At 41.9% G+C, this 10,143-nt stretch overlaps 1 long non-coding RNA gene across 1 annotated transcript; it reads left to right on the top strand.

The window, feature by feature from the left end:
- The first annotated feature begins 3,671 nt into the window (after positions 1–3,671).
- On the top strand, positions 3,672–5,069 carry LOC115185521 (uncharacterized). Its single transcript, XR_003875168.1, has 3 exons — positions 3,672–4,257; positions 4,478–4,505; positions 4,822–5,069. It is a non-coding gene; the product is annotated as an uncharacterized LOC115185521 (long non-coding RNA).
- The last annotated feature ends 5,074 nt before the right edge of the window (positions 5,070–10,143 follow it).

The raw sequence follows: 10,143 nt of genomic DNA, 5'->3' as shown, positions 1-10,143 counted from the left end.
TATTCTCTCTCTCACTGTTCAAATAAACCTACTATTAAAATACTAGACTGATCATTTCTTTGTAAGTGGGCAAACGTAGAAAATCAGCAGGGGATCAAATACTTTCCCCCCCCCACTGTATCTGATTTCTATGTCCACTCTTTCTGTTTCTATGGCTGAGAGATGCTGTGGATGATGTATGTACACCCAGGACCTGGGTCCAGAGCTCTGTCCCAGTAGCCAAACTTGCATACTACTGAGGGTGAGGTGAAGTATTGTCCATGCATACTATGTAGTATGCTAGTATGGCTAGATGGGACCCAGAAGGTATAACCCAATAGCATTGTAAAACCTGCTGGAAGTTTCTATGATGTATGTTTTCTATGTTTGTGTTCTATATGCCAAAAAACTATTTTAAATGTCTCCTCAGTGTTTATACAGCATCATCAACATTTGGTGAAAACATACCATGTACCAACATACCATACCATGTAAAATGGTGGCCTAGTACAAGTGACCTGTTTTTAAAGGACAATAGTGGAGAGATGTCCATAACCTGAGAACGCCCCCAATCTGAAAACAAGCAGGGGTAGAATGAAACGACTGTATGGTCTATTGGTGACTGTCCAGGTATCCAACCTGTGCCCTCACGACTGTTAGCCCACTGAACTAAAGCCAAGGCATTACCCCTGAGAGCTAATACCAGTGTTCAGGTCTCAGCTAAGGTTACACCGAACCACCTCTGCTACATACAGAAAATATACCACCACCTGAGACATTTCAATTGTATCATCTGACCCATCAATATGTTCAAGAATGGTAGGTATTGAAATAACATTGTATTCATTTATGCATTCATTTTCAGCAATGCATTTTCCACAATAAGCTGAAGAGCAAGCAGTGTCTTAAAGGTCCAATTCAGCAGTTTTTATCTCAATATTAAATCCTTTCTGGGTAACAATTAAGTACCTTACTGTGATTGTTTTCAATTAAAATGGTCAAAAAGAAACAAAAATAACTTCTTAGCAAAGAGCAATTTCTCAAGAAAGAATTTTGCTAGGACTGTCTGGGAGTGGTTTGAGTGGGGAGGGGGAAACTGAAAACTACTGTAGCTGTTATTGGCAGAGAGGTTTGAAACTATTTATCTTATTGGTCTCTTAACTAACTGGTGATGTCACCAGGCAGACCAAAACTTCATCCCACCAAAACAGGGTGAAATTTCAGGCGGTCTTTTCAAACAGCCCTTACACTAAAATGGCATTATCATAATTTTCACAATTTCACAGTATTATTCCAAACTCATAGTGTGGAAAGATATTTAAAATACGGGATAATCGCGTTTTTGACTGCACTGGGCCTTTAACTCCCAAAGGATCAAGTTGTGACAGTAGCAAGGAACATCTCCCTAACTAATTTGTGTTTTTTTCTGAAAACGTTTAAAAAGGTTCTGTCTTTGACTTAAACAAAGCTCTTTATAATGGATATTGCCCCAATGCCTTGACATAGTTGTAACATGTTACTGTATGTTACATCTACATCATACAGACACACGGACACACACACACACACACATTCCACAGGTGAACGATGTGTATATTTGTCAGTCAATATTATATTTGTATGTCTATATTTCTGTGTGAACATATACTTAATATACATATACATAAATATCTCCTATATTGTGGTATGATTTGAATTTTAGGCATACTGTACATGTTAACTGTATGCATATATTCTTATAAAAGTATTCATATTTTTCAGTCATCATATTAAGAAGAACAAATTATATTTTGCTACCCTTGGATGGTGTGTGTTGTGTGTGTTTGTGTGTGTTTGTCTTCCTGTCTCTGTGAAGTTGCCTATTTGTGTTTATTTGTGTGAGTATGCAGCCATGGGTGTATTCTTGTATGAGTCTATCTGTGAATGTCATTTTCATGTTTTAAATCGTTTTTAGTAGAAACAAAACGTTTTCTATTAAAAAGTCTGAAAAAAGGATAGTAATTTATCTATTATAAAAAATAAATGTAATTTATTTTTTTTCTTAAGAGGAGCTGTAGCAAATTCCCTTTGTTGCTACCATGTCAGAGTTTATGATCAGAAGTTATTGCTAGAAGTATATGGATTTTGTATTATTTTGAAAAAGGCAAACGAGTGTGTGGAAAATGCTATCACAAACTTAATTTGAAATAAAAACTGAAACCAGAAAATAGTTGGCATTTTTCTATTTTGTGCAGTTTTCTTCCCCCCAATTAGCAGGCCTCAATGTCCACTGAGACCTACAGTACATTGTAATAAATAGACCTACATGTCCTCAACAGTGGCCAGATGGCAGTATTGTGTGTTTGTGAAGCTGTAGCCGACTTGTCTTCCCTTGTTCAGAATAGACTCGTTTGTGTTGTGATAATAACTCAAGCAAGCTTAATATGACTTCATGGATCTAACGTTTCCTCTACGAACAAACGACACCATTCTGGGTATAAATGCTAAACTGACCGTAAATCAGGATCTATAGGGGGGCTATTTCGCTATTCTAGCCCTAGGCCTACTCCAGAGACGACAGAGAAACCGAAAAGCCCAGTTCTGACACCACCATGAAAGAGGCCCGAGCATGAGTTCCTCATGCATGCTCGTGCTGTTGCCTACAGCTACGCTCAGTGATACGGTGTAGATCTCCGGGGAAGGCCGCGCGTGCCGTCCAGCGGCTTGTTCCTGGTATAGACCCGACGTGTGTGAACTGACGATATATAACGGTGGGGGGCAGTAAGCGGGGAGAGGGGGGCATGAGGTGGTGGGAGGCAGATGGTGACCTTTCAGAGTAAATTACCCTGAACTCTCTGACTCCTCTCCTCAAGCGCGAGGAGGTGGCAGAAGAAAAAACAAACACACCCGAAAGAGACCAAAGAGAACCCCACCAGCAATAAAGATGAGTTAAAAAGCTTCATAGTTTGATGAAGGTTGTAAATATCTTGGTTCAGGACCATGGACAGATGAGGTCTGCTGTGCCTGTCTGTATCAGAGCGGTGAGGATCCCTCCCTCACTAGGCTGATACGACGGTGTATTATTGTAGGTTAACCCATACTGTTAGATCAGTGCAGTCTGTAGTATAGGCCTATCTTCTCTATTTTTGCTCTCTCCCCTTTCTCTCGCACATTAGGCTAGCCTATTTGTGCACATCATGGATATGATTACGAATTTAGCGTTTGTTCAACACGCAGAAGAGAACTGGTTAGGGCAACCTCAAGGCTGGCGTGTGCGTGTTGTGTGCGCAGCTGTAGTCGTGACATACGCGCGCTGGTAGTATGGCAGGCTTCAGCACCACGGCCAGAGCTCGCGGCCAGAACAATAGGCAGCACGGCGTTCCAGAACTACAGGCACCGTCCACGAGCACACACACACTGGACACTAACGAAGACATAGTCAAAGAGCTTGTTTGAAAACGCTTATACAAATTGTCGACTAATCCTGGTTTTGATAACTGAAATAGCTGTCCATATATATTCCACAGTGTTCACTATATTCTACTTTCAGGGCTAAAAGGTGTAGGCTACGCCTACGAAAGATAAAATGGGTTTTCTTTTTAAGGTTGGAGTAGAGTTTTTGACGGTCCCTGCCTTTTACGTCACAGCCTGTCAACCGCTCGAGGGAGAGGGGGGAGGGAGGGCAGGATAGAGAGAGGGAGACACCGGCAGACGACGTCAAAAGCTACGGTAGCCTATACACTGAGTGAAAGAGGGGTAGCGCGGGAGGGAAACGTTAGATATTAATAAGTATATTTTAATATATGTGTTAGCCCTTAAATGTCTATATAAATGGACTGCTGGATTTATCATTAGCTGGCTGCTGCAGAAATAGTTTTTAAGAATATAGCCTTGTAGCCTAATTATTGCAGAAATTTGACTATTCTAACAGTACTCAGAGACTGACTGACTGGCTTTACCGGATTTGCCAAGAGTCGTGACGAGAGGATAGAGCAAATAACGGATCACCAAGGCACCGGGTTGGGGAAATGTGATCTAATGATCGCTTGCCAAGACGTGAGACCTTAACGGGAGCAGCAACTCCACTGATCTGTTACGGATTCGAAACCGGGAGAGGGAGCGATTGGCACAAAGAGCGGAGAACGAATCGCATAGAGCCTCCTGTTCCGGAGGGAGGATAACAGGAGACGCGCACTGAAGACAACGACACCACGGCAAAACGTGGAAAAATAAACAAAATAATCTCAAATTACTCTGGGGATTATTTCACAACGTGGAGTGAAGGATCTCTTGAAATCGGTAGGATTTTTAAGACCAAGGCTCCATATTGTGTTTTTGTGCGCATGTGTTTTGTGTGTGTTTTGTGTGTATGTTGAGCCGGGGCGGACAAAGAGATGAGCCCCCATACGTTGACATCCAATGAGTGTATGTAACCTACAGCTGGCCAAACAAAGAAACCGCTCACAGCCGCTCTACAGCGCTCATCTATCATATAAACCATATATTTTCCTTTCCCCAGGGGCTCCGAACACTCTCACGTCCTAAAGGTAATATATCCGTTTTATTGATATTTAATTTTAATTTCTGTTTTATTGCAATTTAAATGTCTTAATTATTTTTTGATTGGCTGATCATCATTTGCGTAATTGTTTTTATGAGAGTGCCATTGTTTGTGTCAATAGGCTAATATTGTAAAGATATGAGAATTCATCCAAAAATATTGATTTGGTTTTATTCAATTAATCAATGATTATCCTATATTGTGAAAAAAAGAAAATAACACATTTACATATCTTGTTTTTATGTCCATCTCCTTTTCCCACTCTCCTCCAACACCCTCCAGCTCTGGTCGCTCCTCTCCAGAGGACCACGACTCTGCTCGCACTCACCCCGCTCTTCTCACCTCGAACCCCGCAGAGCGCCTGTCGTTCTCCCCGCTGTGTCCCGATGAAGGAAGCCGACGCGATCAAGCTGTTCGTGGGGCAGATTCCTCGGAATCTAGAGGAGAAGGACCTCAAACCGATCTTTGAACAGTTCGGGAAGATCTACGAGCTGACGGTGATAAAGGACAAATACACCGGCATGCACAAAGGTAGGCGAATAATGGGAACCCAGCCACCTGTAGAAATAATTCCGGACACAAATAGGCGTTTGGGCTAGACTACTCACTGGCAGACAGACAGGCAGACACCCACAAATACACACACACGCACACGCACACGCACACACACACACACACACACACACACACAGCTACAGGAGATTAAGACACACACTTAAAAATATTTTAAACACCCACTTAAAGATCAAGTGTGTGTGCTGGTCTAGGTTGATAGTAATGCTGGTCTAGGTTGATAGTAATGCTGGTCTAGGTTGATAGTAATGCTGGTGTAGGTTGATAGTAATGCTGGTCTAGGTTGATAGTAATGCTGGTCTAGGTTGATAGTAATGCTGGTCTAGGTTGATAGTAATGCTGGTCTAGGTTGATAGTAATGCTGGTGTAGGTTGATAGTAATGCTGGTCTAGGTTGATAGTAATGCTGGTCTAGGTTGATAGTAATGCTGGTCTAGGTTGATAGTAATGCTGGTCTAGGTTGATAGTGATGCTGGTGTAGGTTGATAGTAATGCTGGTCTAGGTTGATAGTAATGCTGGTCTAGGTTGATAGTAATGCTGGTCTAGGTTGATACTAATGCTGGTCTAGGTTGATAGTAATGCTGGTCTAGGTTGATAGTAATGCTGGTGTAGGTTGATAGTAATGCTGGTTTTGGTTGATAGTACTGCTGGTCTAGGTTGATAGTAATGCTGGTCTAGGTTGATAGTAATGCTGGTCTAGGTTGATAGTAATGCTGGTGTAGGTTGATAGTGATGCTTGTTTTGGTTGATAGTAATGCTGGTCTAGGTTGATAGTAATGCTGGTCTAGGTTGATAGTAATGCTGGTGTAGGTTGATAGTAATTCTGGTGTAGGTTGATAGTAATGCTGGTCTAGGTTGATAGTAATGCTGGTCTAGGTTGATAGTAATGCTGGTGTAGGTTGATAGTAATGCTGGTCTAGGTTGATAGTAATGCTGGTCTAGGTTGATAGTACTGCTGGTGTAGGTTGATAGTAATGCTGGTGTAGGTTGATAGTAATGCTGGTCTAGGTTGATAGTACTGCTGGTCTAGGTTGATAGTACTGCTGGTCTAGGTTGATAGTAATGCTGGTGTAGGTTGATAGTAATGCTGGTCTAGGTTGATAGTAATGCTGGTGTAGTAGCACTATCATTGATGTAAACACTTCCATAGTAGAGTAGGCTGTCTGTTTAGCATGTGTCTGATGATGGGTCACCATGGAAACACTGTCACTTATCACCCTCTCCTGATCACATACAGTACCAGTCAAAAGTTCGGACACACCTACTCATTCAAGGGTTTTTCTTTATTTTACTATTTTCTACATTGTAGAATAATAGTGAAGACATTAAAACAATGAAATAACACAAATGGAATCATGTATTAACCAAAAAAGTGTTAAACAAATCAAAATATATTTTATATTTGAGTTTCTTCAAAGTAGCCACCCTTTGCCTTGATGACAGCTTTGCACACTTTGGCATTCTCTCAATCAGCTTCATGAGGAAGTCACCTGGAATGCATTTCAATTAACCGTTGTGCCTTGTTAAAAGTTAATTTGTGGAATTTATTTCCTTCTTAATGCTTTGAGCCAATCAGTTGTGTTGTGACAAGGTAGCGGTGGTATACAGAAGATAGCCCTATTTGGTAAAAGAACAAGTCCATATTATGGCAAGAACAGCTCAAATAAGCAAAGAGAAACAACATTATATCATTACTTTAAGACATGAAGGTCAGTCAATCCAGAACATTTCAAGAACTTTGAAAGTTTTTTCAAGTGCAGTGGCAAAAACCATCAAGCGCTATGATGAAATTGGCTCTCATGAGGACCGCCACAGGAAAGGAAGACCCAGAGTTATCTCTGCTGCAGAGGATAAGTTCATTAGATTTACCAACCTCAGAAATTGCAGCCCAAATAAATGCTTCACACAGTTCAAGTAACAGACACATCTCAACATCAACTGTTCAGATGAGACTGCGTAAATCAGGCCTTTATGGTCGAATTTCTGCAAAGAAACTACTACTAAAGGACACCAATAAGAAGAAGAGACTTGCTTGGGCCAAGAAACATGAGCAATGGACATGAGACTGGTGGAAATCTGTCCTTGTCCATGGTCTGGAGTCCAAATTTGAGATTTTTGGTTCCAACCGCCTTGTCTTTGTGAGACAAAGTGTAGGTGAACTGATGATCTCTGTATGTGTAGTTCCCACCATGAAGCATGGAGGAGGAGGTGTGATTTATTTTGAATTCAAAGCATACTTAACCAGCATGACTACCACAGCATTCTGCAGCGATACGCCATCCCATCTGGTTTGTGCTTAGTGGGACTATCATTTGTTTTTCAACAGGACAATGACCGAACACACCTCTAGGCTGTGTAAGGGCTATTTGACCAAGAAGGAGAGGGAGAGAGTGCTGCATCAGATGACCTCACAATCACCCGACCCTAACCCAATTGAGATGGTTTGGGATGAGTTGGACCACAGAGTGAAGGAAAAGCACCAACAAGTACTCAGCATATGTGGGAACTCCTTCAAGGCTGTTGGAAAAACATTCCAGGTGAAGATGGTTGAGAGAATGCCAAGAGTGTGCAAAGCTGTCTTCAAGGCAAAGTGTGGCTACTAAAATATTAAATATATTTTGATTTGTTTAACACTTTTTTGGTTACTACATGATTCCATATGTGTTATTTTATAGTTTTGATATCTTCACTATTATTCTACAATGTAGAAAATAGTAAAAATAAAGAAAAACCCTTAAATGAGTCGGTGTGTCCAAACTTTTGACTGGTACTGTATATCAAACAGTGTCTTCTGGGAGAGGATGGGGGAAGGAGGAGTATATTCTTTCTCTCTTTCAGTCTTTCTCTCTGTTTCGCTCTCTCTCGCTCACACTCTCTAATCCTCGTGTCTGTGCACGTGCGTACACACGTGCGCGTGTGTGTACTCAGTCGTGAGCTTGGTTGGTTTTTGGATCACTGTCGTCCTGATCTCTCTGTTTATCTCTCCGTCCCAGCCCTCCCTCACCTTAAATGGGATAACATGGAATGCGGTCCAATCTGTAGGTTAAACATTGGGATTTTCTGGGAAAAGCCAACAGCTCCTACATTATTAGAGAGATGGGCATAAAGACATCCTCTATGACTGGAGAGCAGCCTGTCATATCCTTATAAATAATCCCGAACACCTCTCTCTCTCTCTCTGTGTGTGTGTGTGTGTTAGCAGGTGTCCTGACCCTTAGCCTTTAAGCCATGACCCCAAGTCACTCTAGTTCAGATGATGGGTGTTATCTTAATGTCTGTCTAACCCTGGCATACCTCTAGTCTAGTATACAGTCACACACACACACACACACACACACACACACACACACACACACACACACACACACACACACACACACACACACACACACACACACACACACACTAGGTAGACCTATTTTTCTGACCTGGGGTGTTATGTAACAGCTTAGCCGTTTCTCCAGTCAGTATAATGGAGTGGTAAGCCTACTGATTCAAGCCTGCTGAGAGGGAGACCATCTCCAGTTTGGAGAATCCTTCATTGTTAATTGTTAATTTCTATTAAGTTTGTGTGTGTTTGGAGGGGGGGGGGTCATTGTTAATTTCTATTAAGTGTGTGTGTGTTTGGAGGGGGGGTCATTGTTAATTTCTATTAAGTGTGTGTTTGGAGGGGGGGGGTCATTGTTAATTTCTATTAAGTGTGTGTGTGTTTGGGGGGGGGTCATTGTTAATTTCTATTAAGTGTGTGTGTGTTTGGAGGGGGGGGGCATTGTTAATTTCTATTAAGTGTGTGTTTGGAGGGGGGGTCATTGTAAATTTCTATTAAGTGTGTGTGTGTTTTGGAGGGGGGGTCATTGTTAATTTCTATTAAGTGTGTGTGTGTTTGGAGGGGGGTCATTGTTAATTTCTATTAAGTGTGTTTGTGTGTGTTTGGAGGAGGGGTCATTGTTAATTTCTATTAAGTGTGAGTGTTTGGAGGGGGGGTCATTGTTAATTTCTATTAAGTGTGTGTGTGTTTGGAGGGGGGGTCATTGTTAATTTCTATTAAGTGTGTGTGTGTTTGGAGGGGGGGGTCATTGTTAATTTCTATTAAGTGTGTGTGTGCGCTTTGTAGAGGTGTTCTAATCTTGCTTTTGTTATACGTGTGTGCGTCTGTGTGTGTCTCTTTGTCGGTATGGACAGGGCTGATGGTTCTGTAAGCGTTCTGAGCTAGCATGTTGCTCTGCTGTGTGTATAACTACTCTGAGATCAGCCCTGGTTAACCTGCTGCCTGTTGTCTTAGTGGTGGTGACAGGTTTGTGACAGGTGTAGGAACAACACTGGCCAGCCGCTCTACCTACACACAGGTACATGAGAGAGAGAGAGAGAGAGAGAGAGAGAGAGAGAGAGAGAGAGAGGTTTGGGAACGAGTGTGAGTGGTTCTTTAGTAGTGAGTTAGATGAATAGAGTGAATGTGAGTTTTATTGGGTATTCAGGATGTGTTGTTCTGAGCTGTGCTGTTTTGAGCTGCACTGTGCCGTGTCGTATCCTCGTCAGCTGTAGGTTAACTGTGTTGTTCTGAGCTGTGCTGTTTTGAGCTGCACTGTGCCATGTTGTATCCTCGTCAGCTGTAGGTTAACTGTGTTCATGGGGCTTGTAGAAAACCAGTCGCTTTTTACATTATGGACTTGAAAATGAGGAACAGGGAAAGGAAGCGGGTAGGAGAGAGAGATAAGCAGATTGACTGTTCAGTGTGTGTGTTCTGTCTGCATGAACCTGTGTGTCTGTCCATCTGCCCAGGAGGCTCCATCCACAATAGTTATGTTATTCTCACATATCTGAAGAATATGTAGAACCTCACCCTGAAGAAGGCCCGGTGATGCCAAAACCTTGGTGTTTTTCTACCCAGTAAATGACTGGGAGGTCATACATATGGACTCTCTATGTTTTTATATCCTCACATATCTAACAAACAAAGATGACATCATCAAGTATCTCATCATCTTTCTCTCCTCCCTCTTGTTACCTTTCTTCCCTCCTCTCTTTCTCTTTCTCCTTTTTGCTCTCTCTCT

This window comes from Salmo trutta, unplaced genomic scaffold, assembly GCF_901001165.1.
Source record: "Salmo trutta unplaced genomic scaffold, fSalTru1.1, whole genome shotgun sequence".
NCBI lineage: Eukaryota > Metazoa > Chordata > Actinopteri > Salmoniformes > Salmonidae > Salmo > Salmo trutta.
Note: the sequence above shows the minus strand (reverse complement) of the source record. Positions and strands in the feature narration are given on the sequence as shown.